The sequence below is a fragment of the Thunnus albacares genome, chromosome 22, assembly GCF_914725855.1.
Source record: "Thunnus albacares chromosome 22, fThuAlb1.1, whole genome shotgun sequence".
NCBI classification, from domain to species: domain Eukaryota; kingdom Metazoa; phylum Chordata; class Actinopteri; order Scombriformes; family Scombridae; genus Thunnus; species Thunnus albacares.
Window position 1 is genome coordinate 17,972,848 of NC_058127.1, and position 21,110 is coordinate 17,993,957.

At 41.0% G+C, this 21,110-nt stretch overlaps 1 protein-coding gene and 2 long non-coding RNA genes across 8 annotated transcripts in view; 1 reads left to right on the plus strand and 2 right to left on the minus strand.

Annotated features, from left to right (window-relative positions):
- LOC122973338 (ADAMTS-like protein 1) overlaps positions 1–21,110 on the minus strand; it is a 102,917-nt gene that overhangs the window by 31,960 nt on the left and 49,847 nt on the right. The gene's annotated exons all lie outside the window — the stretch shown is intronic.
- On the plus strand, positions 3,799–18,870 carry LOC122973350. 3 transcript variants are annotated; one of them, XR_006399987.1, is made up of 4 exons: positions 3,799–3,813; positions 8,569–8,701; positions 18,233–18,330; positions 18,682–18,870. It is a non-coding gene; the product is annotated as an uncharacterized LOC122973350 (long non-coding RNA). The 3 variants fall into 3 exon arrangements; XR_006399986.1 differs by lacking the exon at positions 3,799–3,813 and adding an exon at positions 4,754–4,846 and having other exon boundaries at positions 18,682–18,865; XR_006399988.1 differs by lacking the exon at positions 3,799–3,813 and adding an exon at positions 4,990–5,010.
- LOC122973352 lies at positions 14,282–18,274 on the minus strand. Its single transcript, XR_006399990.1, has 3 exons — positions 18,196–18,274; positions 16,216–16,345; positions 14,282–15,838 (listed from the first exon to the last, which is right to left on the minus strand). It is a non-coding gene; the product is annotated as an uncharacterized LOC122973352 (long non-coding RNA).

Sequence of the window (21,110 nt, forward strand, 5' to 3'; positions counted from 1 at the left end):
CTCAGAGGACTGGAATAAACACTGGGACAAATCATCTACCTCCTATGGCAGTAGGAATGTGGCTCAAAAGACTAGAGGTGCAAACACATTCAATAAAATAATCTGCTATTCACTGGCGGTTTTAGCCATGAAAAGGAATAGATGGATAGAAAAAAAGAATTAATTTCACAGAATAACCCGAACACTTTGGCAGTCTTTCTGGTGCTGGTGAACCATGAAAGCATATTCGAAGATTGCAGCTATTGTGTGCTTTAGACAGCCTCCCACCGTGGGATCTTTACACCGAGAGCTTGCACAACCAGCTGCTGTTTTTTGACAGTGACTTAAAAATCCTGAAGCCCTATGAGCCACAACAAGCCTTCTTATTCTAAACACACTGAATGAGGGAGAAACCATGTGAATTTTATGTGTAACACCTGCTCTTAAAAAGATTTATGCCCACTGAGCTGACATATAGTTCGCAGTGAAGGTCCAGCCTCGCATTTGAGATACACAGGCGAGAGATTTTAGAGGAAAAAAATCAAGGTACACCAAGTTATTTTGACCTCTTTGGCCCCTTTTCCCAACAGCATGGCATTGTGCTTTGTCTACAAAGATGAATGGATCTTGCAGAGGAAAGCAGATACAAGGTAATAATACTGCTCTGATTATTTTCTTTGGGTCACGGTAGCAAAAACACCCGTGCTGTATGCTGCATAGCGGGGTGGTGGGTTCACATTATTAAAAGTGCGTGGGGACTGATATAAATGGCTGTCAGTGCTGATGACGCCTGAGGAACAGCAGAGGGGAACGGCAAGACCTAAACACACAGCCAACGGAGCATACAGCCAAACATATCGGCAAACGGCGCTACTTTCTGCCGGGGCCAACTATTTCAATGTTTGGATCCACGGTAAATAAACACAGGCTGAGCTCTGGGCAGCCGGTTAGCACACCAGCTTAATTCTCCTTTGAAAAGCAATCAGTGAATTTTGCACTCAATTACGGCTGCGAGCTGTGTGTTGCAAAGCCAAGAGAGCCAGAGGCATAACAAGGCTGGTGAGGAGAGAGGAGGGGAAGTAGATGAAGGACGGAGGGATGGAGATGAGGAGTAATAGGTTGTTTGGCTGACTGTGCTCCTATTGTTCTCAATGAAGGCGGAGGAACACAAGGCTCCGCTAGTCGGACGGCCGTCCTGCTGGGATTTGGATCCAATAATCAAAAGGCTCGGATATCCACTTGGAGGCTTCTTAACCCTCCATCATTACACGTCCCACCTCTCCTGCTCTGATCCCTCCAGGGTTTTATTTGCACTGGATGGCTTCGCAGAAGGAGCAGGCACCCTTTCATATCAGGATACACCTTAAAACTGACTCACAATGCCACCTCAGATCTTCTCTAAACTGTAGGTGAAAGACTTCTTAACAGTTCCATTTAAGCAACAAAGCATGTATATTTGGACATATATTCTCCTGCTCTTTTACTCATCTTAACAATGAGAAAAACAGGGCAAACATATGACCACAAAGGCCCCCTGGCTGTCACCCATCCCATGTTTTCACATCAAGTGGAAAAGAGGAAATGAGCATATGATAAAAGACCACTGATCTCCACATTATACATTATTCTGATGGACAGATTCTATTTAAGTCACCTGTCAGCAACTGAGACTGAGGACATTTTCCTTGAAGATGGAAAACTCCTCGACAGGGGAAAGAAACCCGACTCTGGTGCCTTCTTTTGCAGACTGTGTCAATATACATACGATGGCCTTTTCAGTTGGCAAGACATATGATATTTGCACATCTGTTGAATCCCTTGTCGTCTGCGCCGTGCCGCACGGCGCTGTACTCACCGTCACGCTGCAAGGCAGTCACTGTAATGTAACAGGGAGTCCTAACCTCATACAAAACAGCTTGCTGACCTGCGCGTGCATGACAAGTCTACCTCTGTGACTTTAGAAGAGGCATGGCAACTTTTCATGAGAAGTAAATAAGACGAGTCATGTCACTGTAACGGTATATTGTACATGCATACACTTAAGCATAATGAAGAAATCTATTAGAGGACATACTTTCTGAATGCAATACTTGGTGTAACATGTTAAAGGATGTTAATGAAGGAAGCAAAAACAAAAAAAAAATAGACAAAATGAACTTCTTCTCTTTTTTTAGCAGGATAGAACTGAGGAAAAAGTAAAGAGTAGATATTACAGTACCAGGATAAGAAGAGCTGTCACCAGTAGCCTGCAAGATGAAAACACTTGCTCCATGCCTTTTCAGAGCACGTGAGTCGATCCCTCCTTCTGACTGCGTGTTTGTTTGTTTGTGTGTGAGCCTGACGTGTGATGCCCTCCTCTCTGGGTCACTCTGTGTCCGGTCTGCCTGCCGTCTCCTCTCTGAACTTGCTCCCTTTCTTCCTCAGGAGTAACTTGGGGAAGGGGAGGGAAGGGAGGAGGACTGGGAGTGTGTGTATGTGCGTCTGTGTGTTTGCGTGTGTGATGCGTGAATGTGTGTGTGTGGGGGGGGACTAATCGTTGGGGAGGATTTTGAGCCCCCTGAGTCCTCAGGTCTGGCACTCTAGCCAATCAATAAATGGGCCTCAGTCAAGCGTGCTAGTTCAAACAAGGAGTTGGACCAGCTGCAACTTCACAGCTTCACACATTTGTGTGTGTGTATGTGTGTGTGTGGGGTTGTGTGTCAGACAGTCATACAGCAGGAATAATGGCAGACAGACAACAACTGCAAACCAATTTTCTTCCCCCTTTGAATCTTTCCATTTCTTCTCCTTATATCTCAAATTTCTGACTCTCATATTCCTCTTTCCTTTCTCTCATTCTATTATTCTCACTCATGCCACTGTTTCTCATTTCTCTTCTTTTTTTTAGCTCTGGACAGCTTCCTTCTGTCTATTGCCAGCACTCTATTTTGGAAATGTCAAAAATTCTCCGTCATACTGTGGCATCTTTAGAAAAACGAAGTGACGGCTCCAGAAATTTCCATGCATGCATAGGTCTGCTGACTCTAAACATACATCCAAACGAAACTGAGACATATTTGGGAGCACATGACTTCATGTCAGCCTCCTGACTTAGTTTTGGTCTTTACAATATAGCTTCATGTGAGAGCCCCATGTAAATCAGATGACATAGTCTGGTCACTAAAGCTATCAGGATAGACTTCTCAGCTATGGTGATTTTTTTTTCTATTCCTTTATGAGCAAAAAGTCTACAGGAGCTTCAATAGAGCCTTTCATAACATCTGGCAGCTTAAGCCAGTGAACATTTGCACTGTGGAGGTGGGGAACGAGCCAGGTGTCCCCTGGAGGGACAATTCCTCTGGTTATAGAGAAAAACAACCGGTGAGATGGACAGCTCTTGGCACAGGGGGAATATACTATACACTGAGTACCTTTCCAGTTTTAACCTTTGCAATGGCAAGAAACAAAAACAAAGCTGAAACAGAACATAAAAAATACAGCAGTCAAATTTAGTGCCAACCCGCTGGTGCCCCGTCATGTGACTTACAAGGTAGCAGGCTATCATTCAGGCATTCAACCCTGACGTTCCAAAGACAATAAAAACTCTGTGCCCTTCAAATCAAGACTTCAAATCCGCCTCCCAATCAAACACCAAATCAAAAACCACATAATTGCTATCAATTAAGGCTGTGAGGAATGTGCTGCACTCCAGAGGAAATAGTCAGCAACTCTAATCACAACATCGGAGCGGATGTCTCGACACTTAACCAGTACACACATGTGCGCACACACACACTTTGGATATTGCAGTTCTACACAGCAAACCTGTCTTGAAGTCTTAACTCGCCACTGAAGGTATGGGACTTGGCTTGTTTGACTTGGTAGTGGGGAATGTGTGTACATTCTGTGAATTGGTGAGTTATCTAAAAACACACACCCACATGCGCACACACTCAACCATCCACTTAACACCGGTGTGTTTTGTGGTGCCAGCAGGGAGGGACGTGGACGTGCATGTTTTCACAGGCCTACACAGAAATCATACCCCCTTGCACCCTTAATCCATAACCTTCTGATATTTGCTTTCAGAAGAAATCCTTCTCATATTTGCAAATGTATGACTACAGAAAATAAACTGTGGCATCGATGATGTGCCCAGAGTTTAAAACTAAACACCCAAGGAGGAAATTAATGTGTTTGATTGACATTCAATTGGAGCCAGTTCTCTACCACAACATTGCTGGAGGTGTCTCCTGACAGTTTAAACAATAATCCATGAGGACGACGAGGTGAGAAAAAATGATATAGTGCATTGTTATTTTACACAAGGGCAGGATGGGATATTAGGTTGCATGAGGAAGGCACGCAAGAAGTTCACAAGATTAGGGGAGCTGATTGTCCATGGACAGAAACTCAAGTCTTTTCAAGGAAAACTGCAGTTTATTACACCTCGGGTCTTACTTTTGTAGTTTTGTTCATCATTTCTATCGCCTATGATAACATTGTACTCTCCAAAGAAATTGCTGAGCTCTAGGGATGACATCATCACAACAACAAAGCCAAACAGGGCAAAAAATAGGAGCTGTCAAGATAATCAAACTGGTTGTAAACAAGCCCACAGTTTAGTGAGATTACATCAACAACTTTATTGTACACCTGAAATCTAACAGTTCGTCATTGTTCAGGAAAACTGTAGGAGTGCACAAACGGACCGTAGCATTAAGTCAGGCAGAGCACTTAACTCACTCTTGCATTAGTTGATTGGCATCACCTGTGTCGATTGTGCTTCACAATCACTGGTTCATTGACAAGCTGTGTGGTTACCAGCTGACTAGTAACATCCAGTCATGCAAGTGTATAATGGACTATATAACTGGACTCTCTTACAGTATGTGCTATATTTTTGGTTATGTTGATATATCAAAGATTTAATGTTTATTTGTTGAGGGAAGATTAGTTCTGCCAGCAGAGTTTCTGCACGAATTCTTTGAGAACTCCTTTGAAGAGCAGAGTTTTCTCCACCAAATCTAACTGAACCATTTCCTATAAATGGTAAATTCCTTGACGCAAACTTCTCTGACTGAAACATGATAAGTACAGTCAATCAAAGCTGAACCAGGACGTCTGTCTGTGAACTGTGATGGATGTTTAAATGGACAGTTTGGGTAGCATTTGTTTTTTCTTAATTCTGGCTTATTTGGAGATTTCTCTCTGAAATCTGTTTGATTGTCTGTTCAAGTTTCTTACCCCATTGAACTTTTTAGCAATGTCACCACCTTCTGAGATCTCACCAATAAAACTCGGGGAGTATAATGTTATTATTACTGATAGAAATGATGGCAAAATATATGGAAGTAGCGCCTATGTTGTAATTAACTGGAATGATCCTTAAACGAGTCCAGGTCCCCTGTTGAGGTTATTTATGTATACAGGAGGTGAGGTTACTGTCAAAAACATAAAGAACGAACATGCTATAAACAGCCTTGCACACATATTGTACTATCCCCCACATGGTAACCCTGACATAAATGATTTTTTACAGTCTAAAGGTAAAATAACATAAGGAGAGATATAAGCCTCGAGACTGAGATGATGACGTAAAATGTTCTACCACAGCTCAAATCATCAGAATTTCATTGCCAGTATTTTTTTCATTCTTGCCAAAATTTATATGCTCTTGATAAATGACGGTACATGTAGAACTGTGGTATTTCTTAAATATCGTACATATTTCTCTGCATCTTTACTGTGAGTGCTTGTGTTTTTCCTCTACTCCTCTGTGGCAGAATAAAGGGTCAAATTAAAAGATTGCCATATTATAGGGTGATGACCCAAGTTAACAGGCCCCGAGTTCTCAGAGAGCGAGACAAATGAAGCTAAAGTTACCAGGGACTGACATTAAGTTACACTCAAGAGCCCAAACCCTTTGCTCCCACAAGGAGACTTAAAAGGTTCAGGCGGGATAAATGGTAGTCTCCCACCACCCCCACAAATGACATATGTACTCCAGGGTTGATTTACACCAAAGCCATTGTTTAAAAAGCTTTCTGGGCCACAGTATAAAATGTTTTACCAGTACAGGAATTTTACGACCTGCAGCTGAAAATCAACCACACTTTCCCGTCCCCTCAAAACCAGAGGATTAAAATCAAGATGTAATTCCCCGACAATCAGCTAAATCCAATTTAAGCCAGATGGGAGGTGAACTGCAAAACGGCAACTCATAGACATAAAGTAAAGCAGAATAAGCAGAATAATTGATTCTTAATCGTCTCTGGTGATCAGCATTTATTTTTTCTTCCTATAATCTTTCATCTCCATCTCGTCCCAGTGTGTCCAACTTTTCCTCTTAAGTACTTGCTCATGATTATATACTGTCACTTAATATGTGGTATTGAGGGGTGGTCAACTGGATTGTTGGGTTTTGTAAATAATAGCAATATTTGGTTTCAGTATTTGGTGGTAATCTGAAAATGACAGATTTACAGAGCCATAAACGTGCCTTCTGGGGATATTGTATCATGACTGAGGTGAGAGGAAGAACAGTGCTGCATGCAAGGCCATTTTAGGGATAAATAATGCACTCACGGGAAAGAAAAACGCCAACTTGGCCTTTAACGGACCCATCTCTGCCTGCGTACAGTCAAACAGACCTGACTGCAAATCCCAACAGCTCTGCAGAGGAAGACATTTGTTCTGCCTGGATATTGGTCCCAGAACTTTTTACGGCATGAATGAAAACAAAATGATTTGTTTCTCAGAACAGCAGTCAGCTTGTCAGCTTGCATGGCCTGGGACATCCGGTGAGGTTGTGTTGGATGGCTTCACAATGGTTTTTTCAATATATTTAATATATTTTTCATTTGCTATGACAAGACTAAGAATCTCAGTGGGCTGTACTTTGGCAAAGCAGTGCTTTGAGCAAAATGCTAACTTCAGCATGCAAACTAGCTCTCAGTGATAATGCTAACATGCTGCTGTTGAGCAGGTATAATGTTTACCATATTCACTATCTTAGTTTGGCATGTTGGCATGCTAACATTTGCTAATTAGCACTAAACACAAGGTACAGCTGAGGCTGATGGGAATGCCATTTTGCAGGTATTTTGGTCATACACCAAAGTATCACAAACTGAAACTTTGACCTCACAATGACACTAGATGAAAAGCCTGAAACTACATTTATTCATTTGATGGAAATTTAAACTTTAAACATTTATTCATCCAAAGGGAAACATGAATGTCTGTACCAAATGCCATTATAATCCAGCAAGGTTAAAAATGAAATCAGTATATTGTAAATCAATTAAATTGTTAATCTACAAACGGATTATTTCTTGATAAGGAGGTGGTTAATATGAGCAGAGGCCAAAAGTATACCTGAGGCACAATATTTAATAATAACTTTCTGTACTCTTTATAGTGACATTTTGAATGAGCCAGTAACCACACTCTGATCCCACCTGAGGAAGCCTCTAAAACTCCAAATGTAGCCCACAGCACAGAGGAGGAATGGGGCACGTAATTAAGAATCAGCAGTGACATTTACTGTTTCCTGAACCTGCGTTCATATGTTCTCAGCACTGAGCTTTTCCCATTAGCACATCCAGGAGAGCTCATATGTTTTAGCAGCTTTCTGGTGAACGCACAGGCTAAGTCCACCAGGGTCCCACTACACCAACACCCCCTCTAGGCCCCCACATGCCTCCCTCCTTAACCCAACCACGGCCACTGTGGCGTTTTAAAGAGGGTATGACAGGAGGGGATGGGCATAAATTAGCCGTGTAAAGCCGCTGGAATCGGCCAAACAGGCCCGCCAAGGTGGGCTGGAGGAAACGGGGAGCGTGGGACCCACATCCAGATCTGGGCAGACGCTAAGCACCACAGCTTATTTATGGACTCCTAGCCAGAATCAAGCTTGAGTGATCCCCTGTGTTTCAAAATGGAGACCATATTGCCATATCATCTGGATATTATAACTTTTCATAACAGTTTACACACTTTTTTTTTGACTGTACTGCATTTTCTACAACGTTGTCATGGCCACAAACACAACTACATATAAATGCTAAAGTTGAAACGAGTCTTCTGGATGTGTAAATATTAATAACACATTAGACATAACTACTAAGGTGATATCATGTCAATGTTGTGTTATTTAACTTGTTCTGTTGCCCCTAAGTGGCCAAAAAATCTATTATTGGAGCTTTAACCCTACCACTATCTGGAAATCTAAAATGAGCATACACTGTATATTACGTGTAAGAATTATTCACACAATAAGCTGTATGCCTTTAAAATAGCTATGGTTCTAAATGATTCAAAGACCTTGAAGTTCACTTGCCTTACACAGTCCACTTCATTTGATGATGTTTTTGTCCTACAGATCTGTAATGACTTTGTTTTGTTTGTTTATATCAACTGTGCATTGGCATATAAGAGTAAACTCTGTCCTTCTACATGTCCCCATCCTGTTGATGTCAAGTGAGTTAAGTAACTGGTAAACCAAATACATTAATACCATATGTGTGTGGGTGTTCACTGGAACTCTGTTTGGTCTGTTTTATGGCAATTAAATTAACATTAAAGTTATTTCTTTTTTCTTTACAGGGACAACACCTTGCCTTTGAGGATTCAGCGCCCATCTGTACATACTGAGGTTGAGCATGGTGATTCATTAACAAATTTTCATCTCTGCCAGATGCTGAAATGGCTGTTAAAATAACAATGAAACAGACAACATGTAAGTCAAAACTGCTCATATTCAAATAGAAGATAGTCCAAGAAAAAACTGACTTTCCATATCTCACATTGCTGTATGTTAAACAACATGTCTGGCGGCAGTGTCTGTACGTCCTCTCCGTGCTAGTCATGTGAAACTGAACAGAAGACATCCCTGTTCCATCTGGGGCTGTTCACAATTGACATCACACATCCCTTTCCCCCTAAACTCCTTCCTGTCTGAGTGACTAATTTATTTTGGTTTCCTGATGCATTTCATGCTAAATTAGTATAAAGTTATAAGTATGCTGTTGCACTAATTTGAGGGAAGACGGGTAATTTTTTTTTTTGTTTTTTTGGCGTGGAGCGGAGTGGTTTGGAAAGACCACAAAAATGCAGAACCAATCCTTAAGACTGGGGTTTTTATCTGGTGACATAATGCTACAGGTCAGTCAGCTGTTGCAGTTGTAACATCTGGGAATTGTTATCATTTTAATGATCATTTAATCATTAAGTAATTAACAGCTTGCTCTATTTGTCTTGGAGTGCGTCATTTGTAGCTTGTTTACGCGCTGTTGTTGTTCCTCTTCTTTGTACACAGTGAATATATTTCTGATGACTACAGCACCAGGGATTCTGCTTAATATGTGAACTTGCCACAGTCACTCCAAAGATTCATGTTAAAGTTTGATAGAGACTAAAATTTGTCACTGGCTAGCTTGGAGCTCATGATTTCAATTTTGAGTGGTGGGGAAATTAATGAAGAGTGGAGCCACTGTGAGGGCAATCAAAATCTGGATTATAACCAAATCTAGTCTCTTAACTGCTGGTTAAGACAGCTCTCGGGCTCTTTTGAACAACACTGGATGTTTTCCTTTGTTAAAAAGTTTGATAGCTTAATCCTCTGCTTAAAAGGAGAACCACATTTTCTTTACTCCAAGGATGTTAGAACCAATCTCTGTGACGCCTGATGAAGACAAACCCTGGAAAGCTTGTTCAGGAGGCCGTCTGGGGAATCTTGTGTTATAATGAAAAAATATTGCAGTCATTTGCAGCAGCCGTTCACAGTAATCAACACTGTGAAACCACAGAATTTTGGCTGCAAGAGCCTCCATCAGGATTGTAGAACTGTAAATATGACATCTATGATCATGTCATGATCCACAGCAGCTTCAAAGAATCACCAGTTAATACTGTAGGAGAAAGAAGAAAAAGGAAAGGACAGGGCATAAAAAGTGCACTAAATGGAAAACCTAAATAAATACTCAAAAACATGGAAAATGTTTTAACTATCCAATTGAAGCAAACCGCTAATTTAAGTAAATAGCAAAATGCCAATGTTCTGATTAATTAAAGCATTCAGAACATGAGATTTAAGAGAAACGATGTTCAAGGCTGTAAAGCAGTTCTTCCTGAACTGTAGACATGAAACAGGCTCTCTAATTAACCTCTTTCATAATTGCAAAAGGAGACACAACAGTTCACCGGCAATTTTTCAAGCAGAGACACCAAGCAGCAACTCCAAATAAAAAAGGCACCTGGTTTGTCTCAGCAGCGTATTATTCATGATGTGAGAGTGTGGAGTATTTACACTCAACGTGAGTTGAAGCTTCACCAGCCACAAAAAGACGTGTCTGATCTCCTGTATATGCTACATACCGCTAAGGTTTCAGTCTTTAACCTCAAAATTGAGTCACATCAGTAACATGTGTTTTTCATTGTTGAAAATGTATTGTGTGTTGTCTTTGGCTCGGAGACGATCAGAGAAAGCGATAGTAATATGATAAAGGTGGTCAAAGGAGGCTTTAACCCTTGGAGCGTCCTCTGAAATCTGACTTTTTTCACTTGAGTTCGATAATGATGCAATAACGAGGAGAGCAAAGGGCCACGTTTGCTTCAGTTCCTTGTTATGGCCTGTACCTGACCTACAAATATGGAGCTGATTAAAGAAAAATGGGATGACACCTCGAGCACATTGTTCTAATTCCCGCTGAGAAACACAGAAATTCACTGAATCTCTTATATGCACGCAATTAGTTCTCAACAAAACACTTCTCAAGCAATTACTCATTCCCTGATGGAGGCTTGTACATGGCCAACCATCTTGGCTTATATTATTCTTCAAATATGAACTAGCCAGTTTAAAATTTGAGAAAACTGCCTTGGATCTCAGTCTTTTCTATTCCTCGTACAACACTGTTGATCTTTTAGATTACTGCCTGCATGATGGAGGATTCAAACAAAAATTTCCATCAGACAGAGAAGTTGTCCAAAATTATGAGAGGAAGAGGCAACAGTTCTCTAAAAGCTGATTGAAAGCTTCAAACTTCCTCTTTTAAGCAGAAGTATGTGCTCAAATAAAATTTTGAGCTTGTGAAATTATGTTCTATTTACAATTTCAAAGTCTGCGGTTATCACACTATGAAAAAACGAAACAAAAATATAGGTTTGTGAATGTGAAGAAAAGTGAAACCTTTTCACAAATGATATCAATGGTGAGGTTACACAAAAACTCTTTACTTTTCATCTGACTACAGATTTAGCCCTAATCAAAATATTCTACACATTCACAAACTTACAAAGAACCACAGGCTTTGAAGTTATTTCTAAACATCTTTCACAAGCTCAAAATCGTATTGACCCTAATTTGATTCCATATGGGAGACATGACTTTTATGTGATCTACCTCTCTGTCTGTAACTTGCCATGGTGCCGGAAGTGCGGACAGCTCTTTCAACCAGTCACACTTCAACACATCAACTGGGTTTTGTCTTGCAGCACCCACATTTAGAAAGAGGAAACAACCCATCAGCCTGCCACAGTTCAGCTCTCCAATCAAGCATTCCTCACACATATGCTTCTGTAATCAGTTGAGAAACACATAGAGGATGCAACCGTGCTGCAAAAGGGCACTGGGGAGATGATGACACAGACAGATACTGAACCTGAAGAACAGCAGAGATGGAATAGTGGAAAAAGAGCACACACAGTGACTGAAATGAACCATACACAATTCCATTTCATCTGTATTTTCTGCGTTTTCTCTCCATAAGCCTCTCTCTTTCTCAAACTGTCACTCCCTAAAGTTGTCTCTTCTCTTTCCATCCCTCTTGTATAAAAGTCACTGGATAGTGTTTCAACTGGGCCTGTCTAAACCCATTGAGCAGATCACAGATCTATATGGAAAAGAGCACTCACACGCCTGCCATCCAGCCCTTCTTTTCCAAAACCACTGGCATATCGAATACAGAGTGCTCACTAGTAGGTCAACATGGAAATGTGGCCCATGGGACACGTATTATGGTGTTTCACCAAAGCCTCAAGATAAACAAGAGTCAAAAAAGAAACGCCCATGGTTCCCTCCAAATTTCCCGTCAGACTCATGCCCTTCTTTGAGGTGGAAAAAAATAAGACAGGAGGCTGCTGTAGCAACGCAATGCCAAATTTCAGGAAACTCAAAATCCAAGAAATATGACTGCAAGATAAAGGCAAATGAAAATAGCTGACATCACTCATGTGGATATAAAAGTGGAGGCGAAACAGGAGAGGCAACCTCGCCAACAGAGGAGGAGAACCAACAGTGCCAAATGAACACTGTACTGAGAGCGGCATGGAAAAATCGTTAGCATCATCTTCACTAAGTAGCATTACATGATGAACAAATTATTTTTTTTATTACTTTCATTTTTTTTTTACATCCTTGGTGTAATGATTTACCTGCTGGTGGTGTTTAAAGCTGCTATAATCATAACAATATTTTTAGCCACATTAGCAGAGTGGCTGTATGGATGGAAATATCAGTCTGTCTGTTGGTCCACTTTGGCAAAGACTGAAATATTCCAAAACTGCTGGACAGATTGTGATAAAATTCTGTACAGACATTCATTTTGCTCAAAGGATGAATTGTAACAGCTTCCCTGATGTTTAATTTAGTGCCACGATCAGGGCAAGATTGTTATTTTTTGTTTATGATCAAATACCTGCAAAAATAATTGCATCCCATCAGCCTCAGCTGTACTCTGTGTTTAATGTTGATTAGCAAATGTTAGCATGCTAACAGAAAACTAAGTCATTCACTTGTCATTGTGAGCATGTCAGTCAGCATGCAAGAGTTAGCAAAAGCTCACTGTCTTGGATCACATGACAGAACTCGCAGCCGGGGCCAGCGGGGGAAACACTACTGTGCATATTCAGTGGGCCACACAACGCAGAAGCAAACCTGGAAGTTAGAAATTTTTTTGGCGTATGCGCCAGCCGAGCAATGGCTACTTTGTGATTGACAAGTCACTACCATGGTGACAACATTGGTTATGTACGCCACTGTAACTCCAGATTAGAATAGGAGTATAGGCGTAGCTTTGCCATTTAAGTGTGTTTTCATTTCATGAAAGTTAATTGTACCATTTTGGTCTCCTAAAAAACTCAGCATTGGGTTGTACTAAAAGACCCTCTAAGGAGTCACCTGTTCAGTTTTTCTGTTGTTCTACACCTGTTTTTCGCTAGCCAAAATTAGCATTAGCATTAGCATTAAATGCATGTTCTAACCAAGCTAGCAAATAGTGTTATGGTCAGTTCCACCCTCTCGTCCATATATGGTCACTTCTGGCTCCAAAAATCCAAGATGGCAACGGTGAAAATGCCGAACTCGAGGCTTCGAAACAGGAGTCCACAAACCAGTGGGTGGCATCATGGTAGCTATGTTCATCCTTTTTTTTTTTTTTTTTTTTTTTACAGTCTGTGTGTGTATGTGTATGTACTGCATCTGGTGGATGTGTAAAGAGGCAACTTTTTGCTAACAAGTTCACTATATCACTTAAAACGTGACAGCATGTCAGTGTTTTGTTCACAGCTTGTTCCTACTGCCCCTGAGAGGCCAAGACAAATCCGTTATAGTAGGTTTAAAAGTACTATTCAGTGAGCAGTTTTAGAATGAGGCCTACAGTACATGACGATCCTGAACAGGACATAAAAAAAAAATCTTTTCCACGTCTTGAAGTCTGTGGGTAGTGATTGCACAGGGAAATGTCAAATTATCTATCATATAAGGTTACAGGATTTGTGCAATGATGATAGGTTGCTGCTAGACATGGAAGGCTGTATCTGTGCATCTGAGTGTATAGTGGGTAATGTGTTCGTGTGTGTAAGGATGAGAGTTAGAGAGACAGAGAAGGAGGAAAAGAATGAAAGAGAGATGTGAAACCGTGTGTGTGCGTCTGTATGGGAAGGAAGTGTGTAACATCAAGACTGTGCATGTTTGCTCGCCAAGTAATACATCAAATACACTATGAGAAAAGCCAGTTTATATTGCAAAACTCACGCCTCGGGGTATGTTCCTTTATACTGTTGAAATGTGGAAATTACATCAAGTTTCTCTCTTACAGTTTACAAAACAAAATCATCAGGCGCACGCTCACGAACAGAAACCTCATGTGTCTGTTCCTTTAAGGTTAGTATCAAGTCAAAGCGTGCCCAGGTGATGGAGAGTGAGAGGAAACATTTGGATGCATGACTGAAGAGTAACCGCACAGGAAAAGAGCTGCAATGGATCAGTGCACCCCCATCCCATCCCGCTCCCACATAAAAACCCCTCTACCCTGTTTTCCCAGGAGCTTTTGGGCTTACAGCTGTCTAAATATGCTACTGTAGTGAACTCCCTACGAGTGAGGTGTTTGCGCCTGTTACAGGCAACAGCCCAGGCAGTAAAAATGAACAGGAGGCAAGGAGAGGAGAGGAAAGAGAAAAAATATTGCACTTCTTTATATCTTGACCCATAATTGGAAACTATTTTCAAGTTGCTAAATTCTCTCCCTGATATTTGGACATCAAATGTGAGTTCATCCAAAGGAAGGACAAAATTACACATAAATAAATAAGCAAGTGAAAATGTCAGATCATTTACACAAGTTACACTGCCTGCTCATGCACCAAACACAGAAGAGTGCAAGGAAAGCAACAGAGACAGAAAAAAAGTGATAGACAGTTAGACAGAAAGTGGCATCTAAGAGCAGAGCAAAGAACAAAAAGCACTGATATTACTGACAGAACAAAAAGTACATTTGATCACACATATCTTATTCACCTTCAAGGTGTTGCAGCCTCCATAGCTCAAGAGTGGCATCTTGTGTGTGAGATACAGAACTACAAGTCATTGTGAGGATCATCTCGAAAGATATTCAACAAGTTTTAAAGATGATCTGATTCAAGTAGATTCTGTTAAATACATTAATCATCATCATAAACTGCAGACGGGTAACATACAGCTTAGGGACACGTGAGCTCGAGCCTTTCGAGCATAGAAGAAGCAAAAGAAAAAGTGATGTTTCTTACAGTGATCAGTTAACTATTCATTAATGATTTGCTGACGGAGTGAGATTCCTACAAAATCTCAAGACCAGAGCACAATTCTCTGAGATCTCGCCTCCCTGCTTCCCTCGGACACACACATACACACATCTGCACACATATACAGTCGATGGGAGATGCAGTAGTGGCAAGATAAGCACTGACGAGGCTCAGTGTTTGGGGTGGTCTAAGCCCTCTCAAGTGTGGCAGAAGTTTACATAAACCCATAGCTTCTGGCATCAGACACTAAATAAGAGGGTGTTAAAATAAAGCTTCACTCCCATCCAAAGATGGGAGTGAGACACATGCATACTGTACGTGCACATTTTAAATCACTAGCAGGTATAGACAAAAACTTTTCTCTCACTTTGCTGTCGTCATCAAATTCTTGCAAACATAAGACAAATAAGATCTGAAAAGAAAAGCAGCGAGCAGGGCCCCTGTTTGAGTGCTTATGTGTGTCTAAGTGTGTGTGCCAGACAGGAGCCACAGGCTGAGCTCATCTAGTAGGGCTTCACTCTGCGCCTCCCTTTAATTGGCCCTTCTATTGCCGCGTGCCACCATGCAATTGAGGGCAAAACAGCGCCAGGCCCTAAAACCTCTCCCTCATCCCATGCACACACACCCCCCGACCTCCACCTCCCACCCATCACTCCATCATCTATGGCGTCCCGTTGAGAGATGAAGTAGAGGAGAAGCTCCTCGACTGTAAATTCATCCCCTATCATTATCCCAGTGAGGTCATTCAGACTCGGTGGCTGTTGCTCCAGTCCAAAACTGATTGTGAGAAATGCCGTTCATTTGCTTGTGGTTCAACCTGTAAAACCCAAGGCGCCACAAATCATAACCCAACAGTATACAGTACATTTTTAACTTAGAGGAAATAAAACTTTGCTTAATACTGCAGGGGTCAGTAGGAATGTGCTGAAAAAAGAAGTCCCTGCTGTGCTTTGTTTTTAATTCTTTTCCTATGTTTTTTCATGTCTAACTGAATAGAGATGCTTTCTGTGCTATATTAATGATTTCTTCAGTGATCAAATGATTGATGGCTTTATATTGTTACCACAGATATTCACATTTGGCTCCGCCGCGATGCAAAGATTAATACCATAAATCACAGACAGACTATCTTTGCAGACACACACGTATAACAACAAAATGCAGACGTTTCATTGGGGACAACGTAACACCAACCTGAGTTGTCTTTAGTCAACTAACACCCTGGCTCCCCGCCCGAGGCCTCCAGACAATGTTTTCATCGCAGGACCTTCATCGTGCGCTACGGGCCCATAAATCTGGAAGCGTCAATGCTCTGCTGGGCCACCTTTTATTGGGATTTGGTCGGGATACAGAAAGAAAAAACAAAAAAGTGATCCAGGAAGTTTGTTGTGGGAGGATGCATATCCCTTCAAGCATCAGATGCTGGTTTGATACAGACCTTATGGATGGGTGTTTTATTTTATTAAGAGGTCTGTATCCATTTCTACTTCTGACTTCTGAATAGATCTCAAATTCCTATTGTTTGACGAAGTTATAATGAAAAAGAAAAACAAGCAAAATCATGGTGAAACTTAGCCCAAGGCCCAGAGTTTTACCAACACAGCACAGAAAGCTTTTTAGAAAAAAAAACATACACATACACTTAAATCCTGATCCTTTAAGATCTCTTTGGCATTGCATATGGGCTTTGACTACTTTTGCTGTGCTTAACATATCAGCTTCTCCAAATTCAGTGTCCGGTACATGCATCTGGGAAGCATCATTCGAATTATTACCATGTTGCTGGATGAACAGAAAAGGCCCCCGTTTCTTAAAGCCCTTTGGTGGTTTCTGCATTCACGTTCGAATCAGGGAACAGAGGCCGTGCTCACAATCAGCCCGAGAGCATTTGTAAACCTCATGCATCAGAGGCGAGACTAATTAAACCACAACCACATTCGACTTGTTGTACAATCGAGAGGGCATGATCTGTGGAAGACCACAAGGCCGTGTCATATAAAGCAAGACTGAGAAATGAACCATTTCCGATTATATGAGCTCTTTCTGTGGAGGGAAAAAAGTTTATAATAAGGGCATATTGCTGATTAGGAGACACTGAATATCCTTCAAACACATAATACACATTACTCATCTGTACTGCATGTCATTATAATACCATTTGCCCTAAAAATGTCCTGTGGATGCACTGCATTTGTTTGGCAGAGGTCTTTCAGCTATGCTAACAAATCTAAAGTACACAAACTCAGGTTAGTTAGCTTTAAATCATATCTTTTTTTAACCTTGCAAACAGGCCTTCATCTACTCTTGTGGTAAAATGAACAAATATTTGGCAAAACTCTCCACAAAGTAGGTGAGTCTTAATCACACATTGATGAGATTAGGAAGAGATGTAAAATGCATTGATTAGTCTGCTGCTGACCAGCATTCATCAAAGTCTCCCATGTCAACAGTCAAAAAGGGAGCTGCAACACTGCTGGCATGAGTTTATCTTTTACTAACCTCTGACACTTTGCCATGATAGGAAAATGAGTAAACTACAGAAACATATCAGTGAAGCAGGTTTAGTCCTTCTGACACATTATGCAGGACTGTGGTAGCCTTAGAGACGCTGAATTGTGACGACATGATAGCTGATTATTTTTCATACTGTACTTTATATTTTAATAATATATATCACACTGTATCTGTGTGTCTATGTACTGTATATAAAACCACACACAGATAAAAAAATCTCCTTAAAACTCACTCAAGAATGCACAATTGGCAGATTTGGCAGGCACCACTGCTTTGTGCCCTGCAGAGGATTACAGTGTGCGTGAGCATGTGAGAGAATGAAACTCCAGCTACAGCCTAAGAGATCCTTAAATTATGCTAATTTGATGTCAAAGGCTCACCTCTGTGTTGTATAAAGATTTGCTCTAAGTATGCCTTCTTGTGTTGCAAGCACTGTTCACTTTTCAGCTTGGAAGAGTGTCAGGGTTATTTTTCAATTTTGTGGTTTGTGAACAGATTACATTCTCTCCCAGGGCTCCCAGACAGCGAAAACTGTCTGTGAATGTGTGCAGGAGGGTGTGAGCTTGCATGCGTGTGTGTGTGTGTGTGTGTATGTGTGTGTGTGTGTGAGAGAGAGAGAGAGAGAGAGAGAGAGAGAGAGAGAGAGATCTGCACACATACCACTTCATGGTCTTGATTATCTCATGTTTACGCTCAGAGTGCTTACACCAGTTTGCAGTGATGGGCTCTCAGCATGCACCAGAGGGAGACCACCACGTTCTCACTGTGGAGACCAAAACCTCCTTTCAATATGCTGTAAGTCCTGTGCAACCAGAGATGTCGAGTTAAGCACCAGCCTATAAGGACCTTAAAATCCCTCAAGAATATACAATTTATACACGGACAAGCCCCACTGCTTTGTGCCCTGCAGAAGAACTGATTTCATATTACATTTTGGAAACACAGCTTTTGCTGTCATCCAGAACAACTTATATACTGAGTGAAGTGCAGGACTTGTTATTGTTGTTGATAATGGTGCAAAAGTTAAAAAAATATCTAGTTGGAAAAATGTCGAAAATGTAGATGATGAAATGTCAATTACAACAATAATGTATGTATTAAATCATTAGTATAATAATAACAACAATGCTGTCATTTGTTCTGCAGGAGGCTGACTAATTCAGTGATGTAGACAGATGCAAGTCCTGTGTCTCTGACACGTTAAAATCCGAAAGGACACAGTCAACTCACTATCAACGCATCCAGGGGACACATCCTATGTTTCCCTGATAATGCTATATTGTGAACAACAAATCCACGTTGAAATCACAGAAATAAACCAAATAAACCTTGCTGTCAAAAAACCCTGCCCTTTGTGTACGTGTTTTTAAACTACTTTCCAATTAAACATAATGTGCTTGATGGTGTTACTAATGACTCCTGATTGAAACATGAAAGCTCTACATTCTTGTTGCCCTTAAGCTTCCCTTTTTATAAGTCACATTAACTTACTCACCCAGCAAAAGTTCATATTTCTCTGTATAATATGATGACCTCTTTCCTCAGCTGCTGTGTGTCTGCAGAGTATTTACAGATTTGGTATTTTATTTATTTAATTTTCAGATACATTTTCAACATATATGAATATAACCATAATTATAACCATATAACATCAAACACAAGTTTAACTACAATTTATCAAAAAACAAATTTTACTGTGGGGGCCATTCAAATGACCACCTGTGGGTCCCTGGGACTCACTATCAATGTCACTGCTAATTTCCCAGATAAATAATATGATCATAGGAGAATATCTGAGTCTACTGCACCTCTGTTTAGGTCTGCTTGATCCCCTGCGTGGGAGACAGTCCCAGATTCTTCTGGAACTGTCCAGCCGCTTCCCATAGAAAAGCTCAGGGAAGAGTCTGTGTGCTGCTCTTTATCAAAGATGGGAAAGTTAACCAGACATGCATTTGCTGAACCAGACAGTCAGTCTCACCCTTGAAGTCTTTTCTCTTATAAAGCCAAAACATTCTGTTAGAAAACATTTCAGATAAAGTATAAATATCACCTTTGTGGGTTTTTGAGTGAGTGTATAATGGACTCATGTTGCCCCTTCTGACCAACAGGAGCAAAAAACAGCAATTACAAATACAAATACAAATGCAGTTTTCACATGCCTTGTTGTAGTGGGTAGAATATGGAATGTAGAATGGGTAGAATGTAGAATGTAGAATAGGAAATCTATTCTCAGGCCTAAGATGGCAGTTCTGTGCAGATGAGTCCAAGAAGACAGGCCTAAAGGTAATGTACATACCTAGTAGTGTTGTTACACTATAATTTGCTGCAGTGCTACATGCATTGCTATAGAGCAAGATGGTGAGCAAGGAAATAATATGTGCCACCGTTCTATAATTTTAGGCACATTTTTTAATTTTTAGTTGTTTTCATTCACAACTTCACTTGAGGTGTTACACACAGGTTTGATAAAAGAGGCTTGCTGAATCAACAAATCTGTGAACTTTAAATTGCAATTCCAGTAAACCACCAAGCACTGCTGGATACAGCAAACAAATACTACAGAGAGCAGAACAAGACATGGCTTTCCAGATAGGAAAAACATGTATGTTTGTTCTACTACTGTGCTGTACATGCCCAGCAACTACCACACAGAGCCATTAGAGACCACATTAAAGACAGGGATATGTTTTGGGTTGCACCTTGCCCACCGGTTAACCTAAACTCTGCTCTGCATGGGTGGCAGGGATCCTTCAGCAGCAAGTAATTACTGCCGTACCTCAGGATAACACTTGCTTACACTAAAAAATTGGCTACATATACTGCAGGCTGTCTGAGCCAAGTGCCCACTATGAACAACTCACACAGAAGCTTACATTGGAGTGCTACTGAGGTCATTAAAGTAACTTACTGCCACCCTGCTGTTAGCAAGTTTAGCTGAAGTCAAAAACCACAAGGTGGAAAACAACTTGAAAACAATGAGACACATTTTGATTTCAGAGCAAACATCTCCAACAGCAAGAGTCCAAGAGTTTGGGTGGGGGATTCATATCCAGAACAAGAACTTGTTAGATTGAGATGTTATTGTTTGGCTGCAATTTCATTGTAACTGCAGCAAAATTTAATTTCTCTTATTACCCTCTTATTCAACCAGAATTAAACCACATTCATGGCAAAGGCCCTGAATGATCTCTCCCACGCGCCACACACAGAACCAAACAATAAGAGGCTTAATAGTAACAATCGCCTCCACTTGGAGGCAATTAGCATGTGCAGTGCCAAAACCCAGAGCTAAAACATCCAAAAATTCCTGGATGAAACTTTTTGGCATCAACACATCCCTATTGTACAAGTGTGTCTCTGTTTGTGTCTGCGCATGCCTGTGTAAACGCATGCCGAACACGGAGTAGAATACAAACATCTGCAACAGGGAGTGCGACCTGAAATGTAAACAATTAGAAATCAATCACTCGCACAGAAAATGTGTGCGTGCCTTCACACGCTGAGGAGGAGCAGATACTGCAGAAGGTGAGGAGAGAAGAGTGTGAGGATGATGGGGGAAGAAGAAGGGGAGGGGG